The following is a 26,102-nucleotide window of genomic DNA, read 5'->3' on the forward strand; positions in this document are numbered from 1 at the left end:
TCCAATATTTTTATCCTCAAATCGACGTCCAAATCTGATGTCACATTCTCAAATCGACGTCCAATTCTGACGTCATATTCTCAAATCGACGTCAAATATTTTGATCCTTTAGTCGACGTCCAGGCATTACCAAAACAACGACCTATTTATTGTGGTCTTCTATAATCAATGTCCAATATCAATAAATAATAAATTACTGCACTAACACTAAATAAGGCCTTTACTTTTCTAGTTCAAATATTTTTACATTTTTCATATGGCTTTTAATCATGTAGCGGCTTTGAATCATTAACATTACCGTATTTTTTTTTATCATTGTTGAAGGCCGTACGGTTGCCTTTGTTTCAACTCTGGTGGATATTTGTCTAATTGAAAATCATACCACATCATCTTATTTTTTTATATAATTTCTTAAATTCCGAAATTAGTATCACAATCTAATTACATAGTTGGTCATTAATTTTAAAAAAACATATTTTTTAAATATATTTTATTTGTCACAGAGAATATGTTTTAAAAAATTGTAAGGTCTGAGCTGATATCTGTTGAGTTCAAATTTGTATTTTGTGTTGTCATCTTCTATTACAAATAAATTCCCTCTTGACATAGTATTGATAATATTTATGCATCTTCCTCTTCTCCAGTATCCACTAACAAATACAGCTGTTCCCTTGTTCATGGCGGGGTTTGTCCTAAATTGTAACACTTCCCCCACCGTAGGTGTGAATACGTTTTCACAGTCTCCCCCAAATAACTCCAAGGGATATAATTCTAACTGCTTTGCCTTAAAGTATTCCATAAGTCCCTCGTTGACTAGTTGATTTTGTGACGTACACGGGGTAAATATGGTATATGTAACCATCCGGTTATCAGGTTTATCAAAACATTTGTACATAATTCCGGTCAAACTTATATCACGATGAATTACTCAATATGTGGAGTCGTGTGTAATGCTGATTCAAATTATTATGTCTATAAATCTTACATTACTTTGATTTACTTGAAAATTAATTGAAGTTGTATGACTTGAAATTAATAATTAAATGGCTTTGAATTGTGCATCTATAGTGTTTATTAGAGAATAGAAATATCTTGGTCACCTAGACTTCTACAAGCCGAAAATAAAATCCTTACTGACGTATAGAGTGCATGCATGCGGGATTTATAATTAAGCAACCACTAAATTTTTAAATGTAGGCCTTTCATCCAGATCGACCCCCGGCTGAACCAAAGTACAAAAATACACGACAAAAGGGACGATTTTTCATTCCTTATTGTTAATTTTCCTTTTTTTTTTTTGGACGGTGGTGTTCCTTCTGCCCCATCTTACGGTATTTATGCATCACAACTCGTTCGCTATGCACGTGTCTGTTGTGACGTTTCGGATTTAAATGAACGTAATCTATTTATAACTGGTAAATTATTAAGTCAGGGATTTCGTTACCAAATTATTTAAAACCTTTACTAAACTCTTCCATAGATATTTAGATTTGGTTTGGAAGTTTGGTTGTATTTTAATCGGAAAGCACACCCTAGTTTTTACGGAGATGTACATGTAGTTTGCCGTGCCTGGAAATTAAGATACATGTACGTCCCGGGTAAACTTATCGTTCCTTTTATTAAACTTATTCTAAAAAGGTTACCAATTCAACGCTATAATTAGATCTTTTTGTACTGTTTTCATTGGTATAGTGGTTATCAGTAAATTAAAATCAAACTTAATATTAATTTAAATAGGCACATTCATTTATTATAAATCTTTACACTAAATCCATTATACAGATGTTGGATGTGAACTTATTTGATATTATAGTCTTAGATGCATGATTTTATTAGTTATTATTGGCTTTGTCAATAACTGCGAGTACACTCAGATCTGTACTTAGTGTCTTTTTGTAGTGGGGATGTATAGGTACCCTGCCACGACAACTCTGCGTTTTTGTAAGATGTATTTTTGCTTTGTATCGATCTATCGAGTTTAGCCATTTTCAACTGATTTTTATAGTTCGTTCTTATGTTGTACTGTTACACCACTATCCCAGGTTAGGGGAGGGTTGGCGCGCCTTCAAACTTGTTTAACCCTGCCACATTCTGTATGTACTTGTTCAGGAGCCCGTAATTCAGTGGTTGTCGTTTATTGCTGTATATCATATTTGTTTTTCGTTCATTATTTTGCACATACATCAGGCTGTCAGTTTTCTTTTTTGAATTGTTTTACATTTGTACATGTCATTTCAGTGATTTTAACAGCTAACTATGCGGTATGGGTTTTACTCATTGTCGAAGGCCGTACGATGACCTATAGTTGTGTTATTTTGTGTCTTTAGAAGATTTGTCTAATTAGCAATCGTACCACATCTTCTTATTTTTATAATGACATATATAGATTAGACCGTTAGTTTTCCTGTTTGAATGGTTTAACACTAGTCATTTTTATGGCCCTTTATAGCTTGCTGTTCGGTGTGAACCAAGGCTCCGTGTTGAAGGCCGTACTTTGACCTATAATAGTTTACTTTTACAAATGGTGACTTGGATGGAGAGTTGTCTCATAGGCACTCATACCACATCTTCTTATATCTAATATTATGATGATATGGACAAACGAATAAACTATTTAATAACAAAGCCTCGTCTCAATTTTTATGATATTCTATGAAAATTCTATTTTGATCTCCTTACATACGTAGACGTACAGTGTGCCACCGATTGGTTCCAAATTATAAATTATGTTTATGCTTTGATTATACAATTCCTTGGCGTTACATAGTATCTACAATCAATAGTTCACAGCTGGTCATAATCATCTATAATATTCTGGTCATCAGATAAGTTCATGCTGTGAAGACAAATACACAAACGTTTGACTAAATTATTTACTGATTAACTGTATGTGCTGGCTACGTAGGGTTGAAAGGAGTGTCGATATGGGGATAAAAATATATAATCTTATTTTCCAACTACGTCACGTTAATGTTTAAAAGCAACGCAATTCAGTGGCGGATCCTGGGGGGTCCTTGAGTTGGAACTCCCCGCCCCTTTTATCCTGGGTTGGGAACCCCTCCCCCCTTTTGAAATCGCCCCTGCAATCGTCATAATCACACCTTGCTTTTTCTGATAAATTCGTCACATCTTAAATACTTTCCACTATTTGCCCTTTCATATCTTTCAGTATGACGAAATTTCACTTTCAAAATACAATAAACAAGTTTGGTCAGATAAATGTAGTGACACCCCATGGCCAGAGATAGATTTATATTATTGAAAAACTGATAAAAAGTTACATTGCCGTTCCCTCTTAAAAGACGCTGACACTGTGGAATTTCTTTAAATAATTGTTATCATGTTTCATGTATACAAACCGTTGAATGTTAATTAGGTGCAAATGTCAAAATGGTCGGATTTAACTGCATCAAAAATAGATACTGACACCTGATTCAGATACTTACAGTGACTTATGATATAATCAAGCAAGTGATAAATTCAACCTATTGATATATGTTATCTGAATTTCTCATATGGAGCATGAAATAGTGAACTATTTCAGTGGCCCATCCTTACCACTCATTACATTATTACATTAAGTGCCATCCCCCCCCCCCCCCCCCCCCCCCCCCTTTTCCGGGCAAAGGATATATATATATATTCGTTTGCATAATGGTTAGGAAGGTCATTTCATACGAAAACAATATTTGTTTTTATTGAATTTTGCGCTAAATCGGTAAGTTAAAAAACTTACGAAGCCGTGTTACAAAGTAGGTATGCATATTTACATTACGGCATTTATCAGATTATCAATTATCGAAGATTAATATCATTAGTATATATATTTAAAAATGTTGCTTAAATGAACCTAATTATATAAATAAAGGCTAGACCTTTAACTGGGATAAAAAAGCAAATACACAATTTTTTGTCAAAGTTTCAGTTTCACAAATAAAATCATAACTATTGTATAATGATAACTGGATTGCGATTGGCATGAACAAATATCTGCATATTTGTTTGAATTGTTTTACATTTGTCATTTTATAGCTGACTATGTGGTATGAGTTTTGCTCAATGTTGAAGGCCGTACGGTGACCTATACTTGCTAGCTTCTACGTCATTAAGTCTCTTGTGGAGAGTTGTCTCGTTGGCAATCATATATGTACCACATCTTCTTATTTTTATATTTATCAAATATTTGGAAAAAAAGAGAGAGAAAAAAAAAAGAAACTTTTATACAAATTTTCTAAATATAAATCTTACAAGCGGTGATCAAAGACATCATTTGTTGAAGTAGAAAAAGGAGAAATAAAATAATTGTATTCAAAATTTTAGAATAAGGTATAAAAATGAGAGAGTTTTTTCATAGATACATATTTCAAAGTCGTGTTATCAGACAGCCCAACGACACAAATAACCAAAAGACAGTTGGACAGACAGACGTCCATATTTAACATTCTGATTTCGTGATGAAAGAAAATTTATAAATCATTTGTTTTTGTCCAGAATAAAACTTGATAAAGCAAAGTATAATATATTGTCATTTCTGAAATACGGATTATAAAAATAAAGCATAGCACCATATCGATCCATTTTGCGTCTTGTGAAACATCTTCATAGCAATTATCATTCGTAATGTTAGAAAATATTGGATAGATAATGTGTTTTTGTTCAGAGAAATTTTTGATAAAACAAAGTGTATATTGACATATATTCATAGCTTTCGTCAATATAATGATATATATTCAAAGACGAGGAATTACTGCCATGCCGATTCTGTTTTCCTCTTATGAAACAATGTTGTCATTTTTGAAATATGGATCATCAAAATTCCTATTTCTAGCATGAATACCACTACATGTTCTCATAAAAGCATACCGGTAGTTACTGCGAGAATACCTTACTGCGATACCAGTTCCTTTTTGCGTCTAGTGAAACATTTTAATTGTAGCATATCAATTTGAAAAAAATAGTTTGATTGTATCATTTACCAGAAATTAAAATTTATATTATCATACAAATATAAAACTGCTTGTTTAACTTCCAGTGACAAATATTTCAGACATATGCAGAACGAATCCTCTGTCCAAATGACACAATTATGACGTATTTTTCGCTAACAAATAGCTAGTTAATTGGTATAGGTGCGTACCTTGCAAGGTCCTTATGCCCATCTGACAGTTTTCAATTGGCCTCGAGCTCATTTCATCGATCAGTGAAAATGCAAGTGTGTCAATTTTTAAATAAAGCATGTAATTACTATTTTTCACTGTTTTATGAACAATATATATAAATAACCCGAATAATTCACACCATCTTTTTAATCGATATCTTTTGTTAATCACAACAAGATGTCTTATTTGCTAGATATTTATGATGCATACAATTAAAAGTGAACAGACAACACCGTGCTGTAATCAATACTTGTGGGAAAGTCAAATGACCAACGCTTAGTGAAACTGAAATAACAAACAACCATCAATTCTGAAATTATCTTAAACACAAAAAATCACAGCTGCAGACTCCTTCATCTCTTCTTCTACATTTGCACAAGAGAAATTTTAATAGCAGATACCCGATTTGATGCCGTACCAACCGTAGCACGACATGGAAGCCGAGATTGAACGAAAATAATTGATATATACGCTTAATATCAACGTACGTTTTATGAATCATAATCAACAGTATTGGAAGTATTTTTAGCTGCATCATGGCATTATTTTCACTTGGATATAATACGTATTTATAGCAAACGATAGTGTGTGTACTCGATTATGCTTTCAAGTAACTGTTGCACGAATGGTTTATAAGCAGATTTAGTAGACATTACTTTATATTATATCTGATTTTGCATGCTATAAATATTATGAAAAAAGTATAACATGAATAGGTTGGAATTTTATGGGTAGGATTTTAGAAAACATGACAAAATAAGATCAATTTCAACATACACAAGCTAGTAATCTCATTTTTAAGGTATTAATGCCTCGCACACCAGGATCAAGCTAGCAACCACTACGCTTGCAGCCAGTTTTCAGATATGACTATAAACCCAAAAGTTGCATCAGATTCAAACTTAGTTAACTTGAAACCGTTTTTATTTATATATAGGGACTCTGCAGGATTTTTTGACGCAATTGCATCATACTTAAACTATACATCATTTTAGAAGATTAATTGAGGCAAAACGGAAAAAAAATATTTTGGCGGGAAGAAATGTGATTTGAATGGTTAAGGATGAGTTATCGCCTTGTTGGAATACAATGTTTATCTGCAATTGTTTGAACATGACTTACTTGCAGCATTGTCATGAAAACAAGTAGATATAACATGGCAAATATCCTTTAAACACTGATTTTAAGTCTTATAAGTCTCTAACAAACAAAAAAGTTACCTACATTGTACATCTGTTAGAAATGGAAAATCATGTCCTCTGATAATTACTGACAGCTTTAATAAGATGGAAGATGTTTGGCGAAAAATTCCTAATTCGACTTGCTTGTTTAAAAGCATAAAAGTTGGGTCCAATTTGTTTTTACATTGAACAAGCTCTAGTTAAGCAATGTCAGTCAAAATATTCTGTATATTATTCCTTTACGGACATTTCAAGATTGCGTTAACTTTTTTTAGGTCCAGAATTGAATTTTTATACGTATACAACTTACGTGCAAGAAATTTATCCATATTGTAGTAATAATATGAACAGCGTGTAATTCAGGAGGACCGACTGAGAACAAATTTTTACTTTTCATGCTATTATAAAGAAAATGATTAATGAGGGTATAAAAACAACTGTGAGGTCTAAAGCTCCAGATTCTGTAATACAGAAATGATAGCACCGTTAAAGAACTACATTCTACTGACATTGCTATCAAATCACTGTATTGCAATCTATGAAATCAACAAAGCTACTCCTAGTGAGGCTACTTGGTTTTAACTGTGACATGATATTATACTCTATGTGGATGTTTTCTTAAATGAAAACTATGAAAGTGTTTTATTTATTTTTTATATTTTTATATGAATAAAAGAAGAATAGTGGTATGCTTAATGAGACATCAGTCCAACGACACAAAAGACATTCAGAGTTCGACAAAATGTCTTCAACAGTAGACAGAATTCTATCCAATATGTGAAATTCTAAATCGACCAGATTCTTAAAAAAAGTGGTTACTAACTACATGGAATTTCAAAAAAGTCAAAAAATGAAAACTAAAAAAAGATTATCTTAGTGTTTATTTTGTATGAAGAAAACACGTGCACTTTGAATTGTTTTTTTTTTTTCTTATTTTTTCATGAATTAAGCAATATCTTTCTTTTTTACATTACTATATGTTTATCTTTGTCGTTTACAATCATCATCGTTTGATATACTTCAAGAAATTGACGAAACAAAACGTGGACCTAGTATATCGATAGTTTTCTTTATAAAAACCCAGAATCCATGTATAGGAACCATAAAGATAACTTTCATGGCTTGTATTCGCCAACAGTCAATTCAGAATTAAAGATTGTTATTTTCTGCGAGAATAGAGAGGGGTAGTGAGTTCGAACCCCGGCCCGATGGAAACCGAAAAACTTTACAATTATTCCATTTGGACCCGCTTCATTTAGTTTGATATTTATATGTGTAGTCTTTTGTATCGTATTATATGAATATCTTTATGTGTATATTATACTAATTTATGTATGCATGTATGTTAACTCAAGCTGCCAAAATTAAATTATAAGTGGTTTATATTTCCTTTATTTGAAAGCCCCGCAATTTGTAAACCGTATAATCGTTGTCAAAACCGTAATCTGCTATATAATATGAAAAGTTCACATTATAACGAACAATTGTCCTTAATATAATTTAATGTTGATGAGACCAGCCCTTCATGATAAACTATCTAAACCAAAACCTTAACCAAATATGGGACGGACTAACAGAACAGAAAATATAAGCCCCCTACCCTGTTCTATCGTAGGTGGGCATACAAAAGAATGTTACAACCATAATACGCTCTTCATTATTTCAGATAGGAAATTAAAGCTTCAGTTTCTTTATTGTTAAAAGTTTAAGTTAATACATCTGTACTCAATACTTGACCTTTATGTATTATTATTGGTATCTATTTTTGTCATGCATTTAATATTTCCGTCTATAGGTACTATATCGTGATTTCTATTGTTTTTCTGTCATGTGGTTTTCTTTGTTTGAATCAAACAAACGTCAAAGTTCAAGTATTTCCTGCAATTGTTGTAAAATTGTATGAAAAAAAGTGTAAACAATTATTTCCGCATTAGTTGAAAATTCCTGTTATTGGTTTCACGTTGTTTGATTCGGTGTGATGTAGAGCTTCATATATTGCAATGTTGCACTCTAGATGTCTTCTAGTTATTTGTGTCGTTTGGTTGCCGTCTCGTCGGTATATCGTTTAAACGTACTCATTTGTTCTAGTTTATCATTCAAATAATCAATCTCAGACTAACAAGTCTGTTACATGTATATTGTATAGAGCTCCCTTTTGACTATTGTGTGTCGCTCGGTACATTTAAGGCAATTCTAAGATATATGAGCTTGTCAAAAAATTAAACGATCTTCATAATAAAGAAATATATTTTAAATCTGTACAAGATTATGCCCCACGTTAAGAATTTTTGTCCGTTTTCTACATCTTACATAAAAACGAGATTAAGTCATGCATCTTTATTTATTAATTCTCTGATCTTTCAAAGCAAACAGTTTATTATTTACTGTCATAATCCCCATAATCAGACATAAAGTGTTTACTATACTGAAAAACAGAATTTTCAAAGAAATCCAAATTCCCCGGCCTCGAGCAATAGTTGATATCTCAGGGACAACAAACTTGCTATTGCCCTCATAACCAGTCAATGCATGTATAATATTACACCATAACCAGTCAATACGTGTATACTATTACACCGTTTTATTTGTCTTATAGTTTTTATAGTGTCTTGCTTTTAAATGAAAGTTTATGAGAAGTAAATGTCAATATAACTATTTCTCAAACATTTTTTATTCACTTCATAGTGGGGTGATCACAAACGTATGTATATGAGTAACATGTTTTGGTAAAAAAAAGACTATTAAATACAAATGCATTCAAAGCATGTTAATACATTAAGCCAAGGCTGGTCATTTCACATCAAATAGTACTTATTATCCATGTTAGCACCATGCTTTCCAGAAATGCTCGAAATTGACATGATCAATTCTAGATTCTTTTTTGTTTTTTAAAGGTAAAAATAGATGACGTAATCGTGATAAAAATAGACGTAAAATACTACTTGAATTTTTAGTGATACCAATCTCAAATGGAACGCGCTTTTTGTATAAGAATAATCTCTGTACACGACAGTCCGAACTTTAATTATTTTTATCTGTAGAATTGAATGGGACTGGTATAAACTGCGAAATGTTCCACAAAACCCTAGATTTTTCAATAAATCTGAAATGAATGCATTTGTTTGCTGCTTAGCACCATTATTTTGATTTTATACCTATCTTAAACGAATTAGGGTATACAATACTTAATATCTTATGTTTTCTCATATTTGGATTTCTGCATAGAAAAAAGCGAAATGGTCTTAAGTGCGAGGTGCTTGTTAGAATACGACCGCAAATTCAGAACGTTAACAATGCACACGTAACAATGGATCATCAAAATCGGACTTTGTGTGCTCTTTTATCGTAAAACTATAGTAGAAGAGTACTCTGTGGAATATTGGTTTTCGCTATATATAATTTTTAATGTGTTGGTTTGGAGGAAAAGTTATTTGTTTTTAATATCAGGAAAAAAGGGTTTGCCAAAATTGCACTGTGGCAGATATAACGTCGGTAACGTCAGAATCCCTCAGAGTCCCTTTAATATATGACTACTAAATTATCTGTTTTAAGGATACAATTAAGCTGTCAAAGACACTCTGATTAAATGAATTTCAAAATTTCAGTTCGTGTTCATTAATTTAACGACAATTCATTTAATAGTGTCTTTGACTGCTTCATTTTATATATAAAACACACGATTTAGGGGTTACTAGTATATTAATAAAAAAAATTAAGTTAGAATGAAACTTATGCAATTTTTTTTTTGGTTTATAGACATATCTGAAAAATGGTTGCTAGCGGAGTGGCTGGTCGTTCATACATACATTTAATTCGAATTTGAACGATCTTGGTCGAGCGGGTATTACTATATAAATAACACATAGCTGAGAGGGTGATAGAGCAGATTGTTACCCCGAGAAAACATTGTCAACTGAGGCGAAGCCAAGGTTGACAATGTCTTTTCCCGGGGTAACAATCTGCTCTATCACCCTCTCAGATATGTGTTATTTAATTTATTATACTGAATGTTCTGTTATTACTGTCGATTAAATTTCAAATTCAAAGTAATAAACTATGACGTCTTGTATATAACAACCATCCGTATTTAATAAAGCGCACACTTGATCAAGCGTCTCCGTGAAGGGTAATAGAGTATTTGCCATATGATAGAGTCATATTTAATAAAGCGGACACTTGATCAAGCGTCTCCGTGAAGGGTAATAGAGTATTTACCATAGAATAGAGTAAATTGTCTCCCTCGTACCAGTCTTTTCTCTTACTCCTTAATGCTGCGTGCTCAGCGTAGTCGCAGCAAATGTCACTTTTAAAGTTTTTGTTTTGACCAAGCCGGGTTTCGATCCCATGACCTCCTGCACTCGATGCAAACATGCTACCACGACACCACTGAAAGTTGTTCTTGTTATTGTTATGCCCCACTTACGATAGTAGAGGGACATTATGTTTCCTGGTCTGTTCGTCCGTTCGTTCGTCCGTTCGTCCGTCCCGCTTCAGGTTAAAGTTGTTGGTCAAGGTAGTTTTTGATGAAGTTGAAGTCCAATCAACTTGAAACTTCGTACACATGTTCCCTATGATTTGATCTTTTTAATTTAAATGCCAAATTAGATTTTTGACCACAATTTCACGGTCCACTGTATATAGAAAATGATAGTGCAATGGGGCATCCGTGTACTATGGATACATTCTTGTTAAATATAATTCATTGCTTCTAGATATTGCTTTTTTCATCGGCAACAGGCTTCTAAAGATTTATTTTTAAATTGTATGCCCCCGCCGTAGCGGAGGGGACAATAAGTTTTTTTTATCCTTGTCTGTCTGTACTTTCTTAAGAACGTCCCAAAATTGGTTTCCGTTCTCTAACATTAGTTTCCCTCAACCAAATGTTATGAAACTTATACACAATGCTTATTACTACAAAACACAGATCAGTTTTGAATTTTGGTGGCGTCACTTTTGCTATTCTTGAGTTATGGCCCTTTACAAATGGAAAAATTGCTGATTTTTTTGTTTCCGTTCTCTAACTTTAGTTTGCCTCACTTAAATGTTATGAAACTTATACACAATGCTTATTACCGCAAAACATAGACCAAGGTTGAATTTTGGTGGCGTCATTTTAACCGTTCTAGAGTTATGCCCCTTTACAAATAGAAAAATTGCTAATTGTTTTGTTTCCGTTCTCTAATTTTAGTTTGCCTCAACCAAACTTTATGGAACTTATACACAATGTTTATTACCACAAAACACAGACCAAGTTTGAATATTGGTGGCGTCACTTTTGCCGTTCTAGAGTTATGCCCCTTTACAAATGGAAAAAATGCTTATTTTTTTGTTTCCGTTCTCTAACTTTAATTTTCCTCAACCAAATGTTTTGAAATTATACACAATGCTTATTACTACAAAACACAGATCAAGTTTTAACTTTGGTGGCGTCATTTTTTACCGTTCTAGAGTTGTGCCCCTTTACAAATGGAAAAATAGCTGGATTTTTTGTTTCGGTTGTCTAACTTAAGTTTGCCTCAACTAAATGTTATGAAACGTATACACAATGCTAATTACCACAAAACTTAGAGCAAGTACAAATTTGGGTAGCGTCACTTTTACAGTTCTTGAGTTGTGTCCCTTTATAACATTATATGCAAGCGAGGTCAGCATCTGTGTCCATTCCCATTTATTTAGTTTATTTTTTTTAGAATGCATTTCTTTAAGGTTTGATTTTTAGCGGAAAAAAAACAAATTCATTGACCTTATTTAATTTCTACTGTAACGTCACCACAACTTCTATACTCTATAACGCTATCATACGATACAGTGTCGTAAAAAAATCGTGAGCGTGAACTATTCCTAACTATTGCCAATTCTCAAGCGTGGTCAATTGATGAGGAAATAGACTTACTAGTTTTTAAGGACATTTCTGCTGACAATACAAGAACGCACATTGGCAAATATGTAAATATACTGCAAATTAAAGAAAGTTACTGTATAGACTGTAACTCCATCTTTTCTAAATTAAACAGGGTTTCACATCTATTTTTAAATATTTGTATTGTCCTAATTTTTATGAATCAAATATCGAGTTTGAAATTGTCCCGATTAGCACAGTGTTGACAGAATGATTCTCATGATATATATTCTAAAACTGAACTTATAGTTCGCTAAAACCTCCTCAAAATTTGTTGTTTACTCAGATATCAGAATGTCTGTAAAGGTGCTCGTACTCTTTCTAAATAATATCAAAATTGCCCTATGCAGGTACAATCTTCTCATTTTATAGATATCAACGTCAGAATGACGATAACAGAAAGTATTGAGACATTCAATGCAGTTAACCCTGTAACGATATACATATAGCAGGCTTATTTATACGTAAGGGAGCTACCATTTGACTTTAATTGGGGGAAAAAGGGGGGAGGATGAAAAATGTTGTCCTGCATTTTTTTTTTAATTGTAATCTCTGTCCTGCCTTTTTCTTTTTGTTTTTCCCTCTATTCGGTCCTGACTTTTTTTTTTTTCAAATTTCATCCCAGCCCCCTCCCCTAAAAATAAAATGGAACCTTCCTTATAATATTAACGTAACGTCACACTGTCTGGTACATGTAGCAATCTTTTGTATCAACGATTTATCTATTTACAGGAAAGGAAAAGAACTTCTACCCAAGGCATAATATATTTACAGGAAAGAAAAAGATGACTTCTACTCAAGGCATGATACATTTACAGGAAAGGAAAAGAAGACTTCTACTCAAGGCATGATATATTTACAGGAAAGGAAAAGAAGACTTCTACTTAAGGCATGATATATTTACAGGAAAGGAAAAGAAGACTTCAACTTAAGGCATGATCTATTACTGCTGTATAAAGACACCAAATGAAGGACAGAGCTTATTTTCTATTTAATCTGTATGGTTTGAATTATAATATTTGCTGTAAATGTTGAACAGTTGAAATTAAAACCACATTCTGCAAGATTATAAACTCACTTCAAATGTGTCAATTTTTTTCATGGTCTCCCATAGGGTGTAATTTTTTCAAACGGGCTGGAAAATTCACCAGATTAAATTGATTGATTGATTGATTTGTTGGTGTTTAACGCCACTTTCAACACCATTGTGCTATTTCGTGGCGGTCATATTTTATTGATGGGGGAAGCCGGATTGCCCGAAGAAAAGCACGAACCTTCGATAGGAAAACTGACAATCATGGGCCTAGTCAATTAAGATTGGAGTCGAGCGCACCTTGCACGAGCGGAATTCGAATTCATAATCTCAGCGTTGACTGGCTAGTGATACAGTAGTTGGACTACTTGTAGCACTTGGCCACCGAGGCCCCGACAGAATAAAACATACGAGTTAATGTATAGCTATTCATAGATAAGGGGATCGGGTATGATTGTCAATGAGACAACTATTCCTCAAAGATCATTTTAAGTGGTTTTTATACGACCGCAAAAATTAAAAATTTTTTGGTCGTATATTGGTATGACGTTGGCGTCGTCGTCGTCGTCGTCGTCGTCTGGCGTCGTCCGGCGTCGTCCGAAGACACATTGGTTTTCGCACTCTAACTTTAGTTTAAGTGAATGGATCTCCATGAAATTTTACCATAAGGTTCAATACCACGAAAGAAAGGTTGGGATTGATTTTGGGGGTTATGGTACCAACAGTTAAGGAATTAGGGGCCAAAAAGGGGCCAAAAATAAGCATTTTTGTAACTTCCAGACAATAACTTGTGTATAAGTGTATGGATCTCTCTGACATTGTACCACAAGGTTCCATATCACAAAGGAAAGGCTGTAATTGATTTTGGGGTTAATTGCCTCAAAATTTTTGGAATTGGGGGCCAAAAAAGGGGCAAAAAACAAGCATTTTTCTAGTTTCATGACAATAACTTGTGTGTAAGTGTTTGGATATTTCTGAAATTGTACTACAAGGTTCCATATCACAAAGGGAAAGCTGGAATTGAGTTTGGGGGTAATTGCCCGAAACGTTTAGGAATTGGGGGCCAAAAAGGGGCCAAAAATAAGCATTTTTCTAGTTTTCAGACAATAACTTGTGTTCAAGTGTATGGATCTCTCTGAAATTGTACTGCAAGGTACCATACCACAAAGGGAAGGCTGGGATTGAGTTTGGGGGTGATGAATCATAAGGGGGTTCAAAAAATTTGGGGGGGATTTTTTTTTTTTATTTTTTTTTTTATTTTTTTCCTTTTTTTTTCTTTTAAAATTTTCCATTTTAAGTTGGTTATTTCTGATTAATATTTAAAAGCAAATAATAATGATATGGTAGGAGATACACACCAAACAGGATGTGTAAATTATTATCTAATAAGTATTGTGCAATAGCAAGAAATTTTCAATTGCACAGTATTGCACAATAGCAAGAAATCTTCAATTGCACAGTATTGCGCAATAGCAAGAAATCTTCAATTGCACAGTATTGCGCAATAGCAAGAAATATCCAATAGCACAATATTGCGCAATAGCAAGAAATTGTCAATTGTACAGTATTGCGCAATAGCAAGAAATATTCAATTGCACAGTATTGTGCAAAAGAAGATACTTCGTATAAATTGCTTATTTCTTGATCAATTTCAATGGGGTTTTATTCTTGAATTCTTGGGGTTCTTTAATATGCTGAATCTAACCGTGTATTAAGTTTTTGGATTTTGGGCCCCGTTTTTAAATTGGTCCACATTGAGGTCCAAAGGGTCCAAAATTTAACTTTGTTTGATTTCATCAAAAATTGAATTATTGGGGTTCTTTGATATGCTGAATCTAACCGTGTATTTAGATTCTTAATTTTTGGTTCCGTTTTCAAATTGGTCAACATTAAGGTCCAAAGGGTCCAAAATTAAACTTAGTTTGATTTTAACAAAAATTGAATTTTTAGGGTTCTTTGATATGCTGAATCTAAACATGTATTTAGATTTTTGATTATGGGCCCAGTTTTCAAGTTGGTCCAAATCGGGGTCCAAAATTAAACTTTGTTTGATTTCAACAAAAATTGAATATATGGGGTTCTTTGATATGCTGAATCTAACCATGTATTTAGATTTTTGATTTTTGGGCCCCGTTATCAACTTTGTCCACATTGAGGTCAAAAGGGTCCAAAATTTAACTTTGTTTGATTTCATCAAAAATTGAATTATTGGGGTTCTTTGATATGCCGAATCTAACCGTGTATTTAGATTCCTAATTTTTGGTTCCGTTTTCAAATTGGTCTACATTAAGGTCCAAAGGGTCCAAAATTAAACTTAGTTTGATTTTAACAAAAATTGAATTTTTAGGGTTCTTTGATATGCTGAATCTAAACATGTATTTAGATTTTTGATTATGGGCCCAGTTTTCAAGTTGGTCCAAATCGGGGTCCAAAATTAAACTTTGTTTGATTTCATCAAAAATTGAATTCTTGGGGTTCTTTGATATGCTGAATCTAACCATGTATTTAGATTTTGGATATTGGACCATAATAGGTGAATGTCCAATTTAAAATTTTTAAGTTCTTAGACCACATTCATTCTGTGTCAGAAACCTATGCTGTGTCAAATATTTAATCACAATCCAAATTCAGAGCTGTATCAAGCTTGAATGTTGTGTCCATACTTGCCCCAACTGTTCAGGGTTCGACCTCTGCGGTCGTATCAAGCTGCGCCCTGCGGAGCATTTTATTAACAATTAATGGCAACCTTACGGCCTTCAACATGAGAAAAAACATACTGTATAGTCGCCTATTAAAGGCCACGATATACATGATTACAGTTAAACAAGATTTTGTGAGGAAATTAGCCCATTTCCTATACTGTATCATCTCTATCTCTGATGTTTGTTGTTTAATTTATCAGTGTGAATGTTTCCCCAGCCAATGATTCCTTTCAAATGTGTTATCTGCTGCTGAAAATGTTTCACCGCAGTGACTCTTTTCTATTCTTACAGTATCTGTTAGACGACATACTTCTCGCTGTTGTATACAACGGAATGTGCAATCATTGTGCAATGCATGAGTAATTTTCTTCAAGCCTGTGAACTTATTTTGGTTATCATCTCTGTGGGAATAATTCCCCAGTCTATAGATAACTATTTGGTTAAAATCTTTGTGAAGAAATTTCCCCAGTCTAAATATTTTTTTTTGTTATCAACTGTGTAAGGAAATTTCCCCATTCTATTGATCTCGGTATCGTTCCCATCTTTTTTGGGAAATTTCCCCAGTCTATTGATTTATTTTTGATTATGAAATTTTAGTGATTTCGTTTTCGTTATCATCTTTTTTGGGAAATTTCCCTAGACTTTTGATTTTTTTTGGTTATCAACTTTGTAGGGAAATTTCCCCATTTTAGTGATTTCGTTTTCGTTATCATCTTTTTGGGGAAATTTCCCCATTCTATTGACTTCTTGTTGGTTTTCATCTTTTTGGGGAGATTTCCCCATTCTATTGACTTCTTGTTGGTTATCATCTTTTTGGGGAAATTTCCCCATTCTATTGATTTCATTGTTGGTTATCATCTTTTTGGGGAGATTTCCCCATTCTATTGACTTCTTGTTGGTTATCGTCTTTTTGGGGAAATTTCCGCATTCTATTGATTTCTTGTTGGTTATCATCTTTTTGGGGAGATTTCCCCATTCTATTGACTTCTTGTTGGTTATCGTCTTTTTTGGGGAAATTTTATCATTCTATTGATTTCTTTTTAGTTTCATCATTTTGGGGAGATTTTGTCATTCTATTGATTTCTTTTTCGTTAACATCGTTTCAGGGAAATTTCCCCATTCTATTGTTTTGTTGTTGGTCATCATCTTTTTGAGGAAATTTCCCAAATTATTGATATCTGATTGGTTATCAACTTTATTGGGAAATTTCCCCAATACTTGTTAACAAATAATTTCTACGTTTCTTGTATATGTAAAGTAAAACGTGTTTATTTCTTGAGATTGTTCTCCTAGTTTTGTTGTGTAGTGTTATTTGATACCATTATCAAATATATGTGTTACAATCATGCCAGTTAAATGTTTGTTGGAATATTTTGTTCACACAAATAGAAAACATTGAAAAAAGAGAATAAAATAGAAATTCTCTTTTTCAAATAGATTGCGTTATATATAAATATATAATAACTGCGCCTTAAATTCATAAAACATGTACATGTACGTGTATATGCATATAATGTATAAACCTTAAATCCTCAATATGGTTTTAGTATTACTGTTAAACATTTTCACGGGACAGGTGGTGGTTTGGGGGGGGGGGGGGAGGAGGGGGGGGGGGGGGGTCTCATTATGGGTTTTTGGGTACAGATGTGCAGTCCTGATTTCAAAAACAACCCCATTCATATATTGAAGTCTTGTGAATTCACGACAATAAAAATAATTCATGGCAAAATCCGTATATTTCTCAGATATCACATATTCATTTTTTTAAGATTTTAACTTGATTTTAAACGATGAATCAAAATTTATACAAAAATCTAATCGAAAGATGAAAATAATTGACCCATTGTCATATTACCTGGGTGAAATCACAACCCATTGATATATTTGACGTATAGAAAAGTGACCCATTCCAGCGGCATATATGTATATATTTCTTCATATAGGAAGAGCCTGCTCCACCGGCCCGCTCCCCATTTTATTGTCGTTTATTGCCCATAACAGTCGTGTATATTATTCTGAATAACATTCCAAAGACCTACTGATCCCTCCGTCCCTGACGAGGCGTATTGAGACGGGTGGGGGTGGGGATTTGTGGGGGGGGGGGGGTGGCCCGCCCCCTCTTATCTTGGACTTTTTTTTTGAATTAACAGGGGTTTTGGGCAAAATTTGGTCCGATTCTTGATTCTTGATTAAAAATGTACAAGACAGGCAAAAGGGTATATTAAAAAGCTGCATTTTCTTAGAAAAACTTTTTTTCATATTGAAAACTGCCTTATCTGTATTCCACAAAAATGAAACATACACATATTTCCTCTAAATAATGTGTGTTATCAGCCATGTATCACCTTCATTTGCCATACTCGCTATTAAATCCCACAAACTGAAATTCCAGATAATGACTTTAATCCACCCGTATTTTGTCCAGTAACTGTCCGAAACGTGTCATGAAGAACGATAAAAAATACGTATTTTATCTAATTGTTATTGTTTTCTACCATTTTTTTATACAATTGTTGTATCGTTTCTTTTGTTGACTATAAGAATAATAAGATGTGGTATGAATGCCAATGAGACAACTCTCCACAAGAGAACAAATGACACAGAAATTAACATATATAGGTCACCGTACGGCCTTCAACAAAAAACTCATACCGCATAGTCAGCTAGTATATTTATTTTTTGATCCCATTTCGTTTTTCACCAGTTTTTAGAAAAAAGGTAACAGTTAAATAAATCGCTTATATATAATCAATACATTATTCCACCCAGGGGCGTAGCTGCCGTTATATTCCACAAATATTTTTTTTCTTTTTAAATAATAAACAACGTTACTGTAGATGCACGCAAGTGAAGTCGTCAAAACTCTTTAATTATCGAATGTCATGTGTACACTAGTCTATCATCCTTAGTGAATGAAGTATTGGATAGAATTGTATGTCATTATATTCCCCCTTATATAGAAACTATAAACTAGAACTTTGGTTCAGATCATTTCACTTTTATCAACAAATACTTGAATGAACCTCAACTTAGACAAATGATTTTTGTTTAATTAGTTGTTGTTAGCTTTCAACTAGCTTTCCACTTGGTCTTTATCCGACCTACAATAAAACCCTTGCCAAAGTTGGGCGTCCGTTTGGCTGTACAGGATTTATAAATACGCAGTGGCACCGTTGTTGTTATGAATTTATCTTTTTGTTCATCATTTCAACGAATACCGTCGTATAGATTAGAAACATCTACGTACTTTTCCGAACGGAGAGACAGAAATTCAATGAATATTATTGCCGGATACGGTATTAATGGTTAGCTTCGATGCGTTAAGTTATGAACGCGAATGGTTTGATAAATTTAGCTAAATACACATTTAAGCCAAATTATTTATATAAAGGATTTGCTGCACATTTGAGAAATCTGATTTTAAAGAATATAATTTTTTATACAAATATATTCTATTAGATCTACATATTATCATACTAAAATATACATTGTTTTGACAGTTTCCTTTAGATATTGCCATTTTTAGAAATATCGTTCCCCCTTTTCTCGGTTGCTGTTAAAGTGTGAAAAATATATATTAATAGCTAGTGAGGCATGTAGTTCATATGATTCAATCCAAATTATCCTAAAAAGGCGGAATCCCTCTTAAATTGATGAAATCTGGATCGCCTTGAAATCGACAAAATATTTTGGCAAAATTCTTTTAAAAAATCCACCTATATAACGAAAAGAAAACTGAGACAGGCTTTAAAGACGAAAGGGAAGGTTTTAATTCTTCTTTCATTTTCTTGCTACTGATTACAAATTAAGGATGTTCGCTTGTCATGTTTTGGAAATTTTGTTAGAATTTCGGAATCCTCTTGTTTTATCCGTTTAATATATCATTGATACGTTTTTAGTTCTCAAAAAGCCACGGGACACGTTTCTCGCTAGAATAGCCTACCGGGAAGGTGATTTAGGGTCCATATTCAATTCTTATTCGCCGATAATCAATAATCTTATATACTAAATTATCCTAACATCCATTATATTTCTAGTCCGGGAGTGCAGTCGGGAGAAACAAAGGGAATTGCTATTGTTCTTTCCGGCTGCACTTCTTGGAAACTACCGCAAAACATTTACCAGGATAAAGTATAGACATCCAAATTAAATGTAGGATTTTACCGAGGAATCTTTAAAAAAGGGGACATTTATTCTAATGTTTTATCAAGTTATGCTTTAATTTCATAATTATGATAAATTTCTAAACAATATCACAAACTCTAGAAATATCTGGAACTATCATTTGTATTTGGTTGTATTTTTTTTGCTTTGGTTTTTTTTTCCTTTAATTTTGTTTTCGGTGGTTTTTAGTATTTAGTTTGCTTTATACTATAAAGCAACACAGTTGACATGTCCGTCATAGTTCATATAATTACTCGCAAATATGTTCACAGGGGGGGGGGGGGGGGGGGGGGGGGGGTCTTGGGTTCTTATATGAAGTAATATACATATGTGCCGCTGGAATGGGTCACATTTTTATGATACCACAAATATATCAATGGGTTGCGATTTCACCAAGTTAATAGGTCAATGGGTCTGTAGTTTTCATCTTTTAATTAGATTTTTGTATAAATCTTGATTCATCGTTTAAAATCAAGTTAAAATCTAGAAAAATGAATATGTGATATCTGAGGAATATATGAATGGGTACTGATTTTGCCATGAAATATTTTTATAGGTCGTGATTTCACAAGACTTCAATATATGAATGGGGGTGTTTTTGATATCCCGGCTGCACATCTGACATCTGTTACCAAAAACTGATGTTTAGACCCCACCCCCCCCCCCCCCCCCCACCATGTGAAAATGTTTAATAGTAATTCTTAAATCATATTGATGAATGAAGGTATATAGGCTACACATAATATGCAGATATGAATTTAAGGCGCAGTTATTATATATCTATAATACTAAAATAATGAGGTCCAATTTGTTAGCCGGCATGGGGTAAACACGACGAATCAAAGAATTCAACTTTATATATAACTTATATAGGACAATGGTGTTGATTAAAAATTACACCATTCCAGGCCCTTTTGTTTTCCACATAATTAATATTACCAATCATTAACAAGTTCCGGGTCGAATCCGAATCCGATACCGATACCAATAGTATATGTCACCTGTTACCTATTACCTAAACTGTACGTGCCGCATCTGTCAGGCACACCACCATTTGCTATATAGACGGGTCATAATCACACCTAAACTTCGTCATTATACAGGGTTGACGCTACTAAATTCAATCATTGTCACATTGTTACCGTTTGTACTATTTTAATCAGTTTTAATTTATAAGATAACAATACGAATATTAAAAATCCAGACTTGAAATAAAGGCGTAGGTACAGTTTCTAATTTGTTAGCCGGCATGACTTAAAAACGGCGAATCAAAGAATTCAACTTTATAAATAACTAATAAAGGACAATGCTGTTGATTACAAATTACACAACTCCAGGTCCTTTTGTTTTCCAAATAATTAATATTACAAATAAAAAAGTTTCAGCTCGACGGGTTCAGACAGAAAGATTTTGAAAGCAGAGAAAACAGTGCCTCTTATAATCAACATGAATTTATCATATGGCAATACCAATACTAAAAATCCAGATTAAAAATAAGGCTTATACATAATTAGATACTTTAATTCATTCACGGACCTGCGATGTTGCGGGTGTAGTCTAGTTTATATATATAATTAACCGCCTTCCAAAACCATATGTGATAAGTATGTATGCAAGCTATGGCGACCAATACAATGACCCGGTTGGTGGATGTGAAAGAGAGCATAAATTTATTCTCCGTTCACATTCTCCGTAAATAAATGCGGTTGCATTTTGTTTTTAACATGTTACATTCTTTTGATTTTCTTAATTTTGAATTTAAACTGTAAATGTATATATCACTGATGCGTTTTGTTTTAATCTGTGTTAAAAAAGCGTTTACCAGAACGTAATAGGTGTTTGCACATAACGTTATAGGCGTTTGTCATTAATGTAATAGTAGAGGGTAATAACTGACTATGTACATTTGTTACTTATAACTATGGACTCAACTGTGCTTATTAATGCTAACAACATGAACAATGTTTTATGTTTCATTACAGATGACCGTGGTCATTGTTCTACATTAACGACTTGTATGAATAAATAGACATTGTTCTTATTTATGACCACGGCCAAAGATTACTCAAGACCTGTGGAGAACAACACTTAAACGACAATGCCTGCAGTACAGTGTCGTATACCTGGATGTGATTATGTCACTGACGATCTTGATGCAGCAATCGTTGCTGAAATCATCACTGTTCATAGCACAACACACGCTCCGGGACCAGTCACAGCAGCGAAAGAAGAAAAAATGAACAGACCGGTTATATCAACAGCTGGAACTAGTGAGGAATGGGCATATTTTGAATCACGGTGGTCCGATTATGTTGAAGCAACGAAAATTGCCGGCCGTGACAAGTTAGTTCAGCTTCTAGAATGCTGTAATGAGCAGCTACGCAAGGACTTGACACGATCAGCAGGGGGTAGTCTAACAAACGAACCTGTGCAAGATGTGTTAGCCGCAATTAAGAAACTTTCTGTTCGTGAGGAAAATACGATGGTGGCTAGAGTCACACTTCATAATATGCGACAAGACCCTGTCGAACCAATACGTAGTTTTTGTGCACGTTTGCGAGGACAAGTCGGTGTTTGCAAATTCTTCAAAAAGTGCCCTACTTGTAACACAGATGTGAACTATACAGACACTATTATTCGGGACGTTCTTGCACTAGGCATTTCCGATCCAGAAATCCAATTTGACCTCCTCGGTGACAAAAACCAAGACATGACCCTTGAAGAAGTCACTCAATTCGTTGAAGCAAAAGATTCAGGGAAACGTTCTGCATCTAGATTACTTGATTCTCAAATAGTCCAAGCAGCTAGCAGCTCTTATAAATAGGCAAAGCAGACAGCCGTGAGCATCAAAAATGAAGTTTGTTAATATTGTGGTAAAAAGGGACACGGCAAAAGTGCATCACCTCGTCTCCGTAAATCGCCATGCATATGGCCATAAGTGTGGATACTGCAACCGTGAACAACACTTTTAAAAGGTTTGTAGGAGTAAGGAAAAACCAGAAAACTGGTACAGAAGGTGCTGTGTTTGATTCACTGTGTAGCATATCCAGCGATTCACATAAAATAAATGGCAGAACGCTAGCCATAGACCATAATCTTTATGATAATCTGTCAGATACCTGGATCAGCAAGGCATCGAAACCTCAATCATTCGTCAACCTTGTTTTGAGAATATTGCCAGAGGATTATGAAGCATTTGGTTTCAACATTACAAAAAGGACAAATACTGTTGCCATCTCTGCAATGGCGATACAGGGTGCCAGAGGTGCCTTGCCGGTATCAAGGTCATCCATCGACTAGGAATAAATCAGACTGAATTAATCCCTGTCAATATGAAAATGCATGCTGCCAACAACAAAGGTATCACGATCCTTGGTGCAACAATACTTCGCATCTCCGGCAAAGATGATCAAGGTAGACATGTAGAAACGAGACAAATGACGTATGTTACAGACAACTCTGATAAGCTATTTATTAGCAGAGAAGCTTGCATTGCTCTTCGAATGATCTCCGACAGCTTCCCAACATTTGGTGAAATCGACGAGACGCAACCAACTCCTGGTACTGAGAATCCTCACAACATCACAAACAACATCGGAAGTGTTAATGGCATAGATACCACCTGTCGCCTCCAATTCCGATGTAGCTACCATATCCAGCAACTGAAATCAACCTCACAAAAATAAAATAATTTCTCATGGACTAATACAAATCTAGTACCTTCAATATATGTGATTACCAACCATTGCCACTGATAGATAGACCACCAATGCGATTGATGGTGGATCCCGAAGCTGAACCCGTTGCTCATCACACTCCAGTACCAGTACCAATCCACTGGAAAGGGGAAGTCAAAGCTGGTCTTGATCAAGACGTCCGACTTGGCGTATTGGAACCTGTTCCGGTTGGTGAACCTTTCACATGGTGCCATAGAATGGTCGTTTGTGCCAAGAAAAATGGAAAACCACGTCGCACAGTTGATTTTCAACCCCTTAATGTGCACGCAACACGTGAAACACACCATACGCCTTCACCTTTTCACCAGGCTAGATCAGTACCGAATGGAAACAGGAAAACCGTTTTTGACGCCTGGAACGGCTATCATAGTGTACCAATTCCTGAGGAGGTTCGCCATCTGACTACCTTTATTACACCCTAGCGCAGATATCGTTACAAGACGGCTCCACAAGGTTACATAGCTTTAGGCGTCACCTATACAAGACAATATGATGAACTTGTTGCCGACATTCCAAACAGAACCAAATGTGTAGATGACGTCCTCCTATGGGCTGATTCAATTAAGGAAAGCTTTTTTCAAGCTGCACAATGACTCGATATATGTGGTCGTCATGGCATTACTCTTAATTCTGAGATTATTCATATTGTTCATATTCGGTCAGGATGTTGTAGAATTCGCTGGATTTGAAATCACGTCCAACACTGTCCGCCCTTGTATGAAATACCTAAGAGCGATCCTAGATTTTCCAACTCCTAGAAATATCACGGATGTACGATCATGGTTTGGTCTCGTTAATCAAGTGTCCTACGCATTTAAGCATGGCTGATAAGATGCTTCCCTTCAGGCAATTATTGAAACCTGGAACACCATTTTTCTGGGATGAACACATCAACATACTGTTCGAGGAATCGAAAGCTGCTATCATAAGCGAAATAGAAGAGGGCGTTTGCATCTTTTATAAAAGTAAACCGACATGCCTTGCTACAAATTGGTCAAAAACTGGTATTGGCTTCTGGCTATTTCAGAAACATTGTTCCTGCATAGAAAGTGAACCATTATGTTGTAACACAGGATGGCGGATAACGCTTGTCAGGAGTAGATTTACACATCCAGCTGAATCCCGTTATGCGCCAGTAGAAGGCGAAGCTCTAGCCGTTGTCGACGCTTTGGACAAAGCGAGGTATTTTGTACTGGGATGCGACGATCTTATTATAGCTGTTGACCATAAACCCCTCTTGAAAATAATCAGTGACAGATCTTTAGAAGACATCTCTAATTCACGCCTTCGAAATTTGAAAGAGAAAACATTCGGATATCGTTTCCGGATGATTCATGTACCATGCGTCAAACATCATGCCGCTGACGGTGTATCACGTCATTCTACTGGGGATCCTGAAAAACTTATTCTCTCAGATGACATAGCAGCCATCAAGAATAGTACTATGTCGTTGCCACATGCCACATCATTTTTATCAGACATACAGCATTCAGATTTAAATTCAGATGCTACTGAAATAAATAACAGTGTCTTTATATCAGCCGTATCCTCGCTTGATTCGCTTGCAGTCAGATCTGTTACTTGGTACAGAGTTCGTACCGCTACAGCAAGTGATGACAGTATGGGTGAACTTATCAACTTGATTGAGTCGGGTACACCTGAATTTCGACATGAATTTCCTCCACAACTGCGAGAATACTTCCAATTCCGTGAACACCTTTACACTATTGATGGTGTTATAATATACAAGGACAGAATCATTATTCCCCCCAGTCTCCGAGAGGAAGTTTTGTCTGCTTTACACGCAGCCCATCAAAGAGTAACAACAATGCTTTCTAGAGCAGAGTCATCGGTTTTTTGGCCAGGTATCACCCCCGCTATTTCAGCACAAAGAGTCGGATGCAACCATTGTAATCGGATCGTATCTTCCTAACCAGAGTGCTCCACCCACACCTCTGATGTCACCAGACTACCCGTTTCAATGCGTCTGTTCTGACTTCTTTCAATACAAAGGGATTTGCTACCTTGTCATAGTTGACCGATACTCAAACTGGCCAATTGTTGAAAGATCGTCAAACGGAGAAGCCGGACTCATAACCTGCCTTTGACGCACATTTGTCACTTTTGGAATTCCCGACGACGAACTAGCATCTGACGGCGGTCCTGAATTTACCTCTACTGCTACCAGACAGTTTCTTCGAGACTGGGGTGTACACCATCGCCTATC

The sequence above is a fragment of the Mytilus californianus genome, unplaced genomic scaffold (assembly GCF_021869535.1).
Source record: "Mytilus californianus isolate M0D057914Y unplaced genomic scaffold, xbMytCali1.0.p SCAF_16, whole genome shotgun sequence".
NCBI lineage: Eukaryota > Metazoa > Mollusca > Bivalvia > Mytilida > Mytilidae > Mytilus > Mytilus californianus.